The sequence below is a fragment of the Propithecus coquereli genome, unplaced genomic scaffold, assembly GCF_000956105.1.
Source record: "Propithecus coquereli isolate 6110/MARCELLA unplaced genomic scaffold, Pcoq_1.0 Scaffold90, whole genome shotgun sequence".
NCBI lineage: Eukaryota > Metazoa > Chordata > Mammalia > Primates > Indriidae > Propithecus > Propithecus coquereli.
The window spans coordinates 3,559,237-3,561,837 of NW_012155285.1; positions in this window are offsets into that span (position 1 = coordinate 3,559,237).

Sequence of the window (2,601 nt, forward strand, 5' to 3'; positions counted from 1 at the left end):
TTTGTTTTCCAAAAAGGAATTTTTACTTTTATTTGTTTATTCATTTGAGGAAGTTCAGCACAGTGCCAGAAGTAGAGAATCTGGGCCCTACATTTCCATTATAGCTCTTGCACGTAGCTGTGCGTCTCCTGGTAGGTAATTTAGTCTCACCAAAGCCTCAGTTCCCCAACTGTAAAATCGAGACAGTAATGGCACCTGCCTACAGTGTCATGAGAATTAAATGAAATAGCGCATTTAGCAAAATTCCTGGAACACAGTATGTGCACAATGTGTATTAACCGTTATTGATATTATTAGCTTTTATTTTATTATAAATGTTAAAATGTATATAAGATAGAAAGTAAAAATTCCTTTCCTCATTATATTTTCCTTCCCAGTTCCCTGCACCCCCTTTTGCTCCCCATCATGAAATAACCATTGTTAAAAGCTTGGAATATATCTTTCAAGACTTTATCCTTCAGTACAAATGGGATCCCACTTCGTGCATGTGTGTATTCTGCCTTGTAAATTTATATTTGATGTTTATTTCCAAAGATGTTTATTCACAAACGGTGAACATTTTCTGTGAGAACTGAGCCAGGTGGGAAATACAGAAGGAAATAGATCTCATAACTGTAGGTCTATTTCTATTTAGAGCTTTCTAGTTATACCCAACTTTCAAAATAAAAAACTGCCTTGTTCTACATGATCACTTATATCTATGAAACATGAGTCTGGATAAATTTTATTTTCTCAGAAAATTCACACCCCTCTCAAAGATGCTGGTATTGTTGTCACAGCAGATATTTAGAAGGTTGTGATGCTGGGGGTTGAAGGTAAATCCAAGAGGAGTGTTAGCTTTGCCCCCCGATCCTGTGCACCCCTCTGCTCCAGGCTTCACAGCCAACCTCAATCTCCCTGCTAGCCCAGTAGTGCCATCAAGTCCCCAAACAGTAACTCAAGGGCTCTCCCTCCAGGGAGGCCAAAAACGCCAGCTTCATGTGCCACGATACACAGTAGACACAGATATCGGCAAAGAGCGACTTTGTTGAGCATCCAACATTGTCAGTACCTTGGCAGGGGCCAGCAACTTCTGCACCCAAGAGGTGAAACTTCATTATCAAATTCCAGCTTCTCCTTTCCAAATGCTTCTTCTGGGTAAATAAAAGTACATTACAGCATATGGTTCCTCCCTGTGCTGTTACTTTATAACATTCCCAGGAGGAGCAGTGGCAGCAGGGAGTCCAGGAGTCGGGTCCACACGTGTCGTTTTCAGATACAGTTCTGGCTCCTGGTTGAACGTGCCTGGTGCAGCTACACTTTTCCTGGGCTGCCACCGGCTGAAGGTTCATACTTATCATCTCTGCCTTGTCCCCAAAGAGTCCATTCAAGGCATCACCTTAAAGATCAACGCCTTTAAAATTCAGTAAACCTTCTATCACAGATCTTCTGTGTTCCACTTATGTCTCAGGACTAGAGTCTCTATATACAAATTGTCACTTAATCATTATAATTACCCTCTCACATTTTTAGATGAGGAAACAGAGACTGTGTTCACCTAGAAAGTGACAAAAGTAGAACTCAAACCCAGGACCTCCAAAGCTCCATGTTCTTTTTGCTTTAAACCAAGAGCCACTGAAAGATTGGTGAGGGAAGGATTATTAAGACGTTTTCTGGTGTCTATCACATTCTACCTTGGTTAATGTCTTCCCACCCGCCTGTTGATTTAGCCCCAGTGAGCGATGTCATTGCTTAGCCGCTGCACTACCGGTGGTGGAGCTCACGGTTGGGAGTTCAATTGCTGGGCCCACCTCCCTTCCCCACAGGCTGTGCAGCTGTTGGAGGCATCAGAAGCTCCACTCCGTGCTCCTCAACCTTAACTCTCACAATTTATAAACAGACAAGAATGTCGAGAAGGATGAATAACTTCCTCAGAGCACAAGGACACGCCCTCAGGAAGCCAGGCTTCCAGACTGCTTTTCTTAACGGGAAGCAAATTTGTTCCTTGACCCCCGAGTGGAGAAATACAAAAACACGAGTCTCTGGAGAAGCTCCCAGAGAATCCTCCACTTTCATTCCCAGCCGATCTCCAGGGGAGACGGGTGCAGGGGAGACCTTTCCAACAAATGTTAAGAAACAAACAAAAAATTCTTTGTTGGTTGTTGGAAAGCATGAAGGCATAGGAGGAGAAACAAATGACAAAATTTATATTCCTGGTGCTACTGTGAGCATGCAGTGGAGAAGTTCCAAAGGATTTTACATTCCTAGAAGGGAAACAAAATGCAGACCCTAAGGATGATCATGTAGAGGGCACTGAAACTCCTCTAGACCTACACCAAAAGAGGTATATATTGGGGAGAATCTCTTTAATTTCTTCTATGTGTCAAAAGTAAAATGTCAAGGTGGAAAAGGTGGAAAGCAAGAGAGAACAGTGCCATTTTCAGAAAAAACTGAGATATCACAATTCACAGTTAACCATGATCTTCATGGCCAGTATTTTAGTGGCTAAGGAAAGACATTTCTTGCTAGGGCTAAATTGACAGGTGGATAGGAAGACATTGACCAAGGCAGAATGTGATAGGTAGTGGAAGGCATCTGTTAGTTCTAGGATAAGAAACAAAA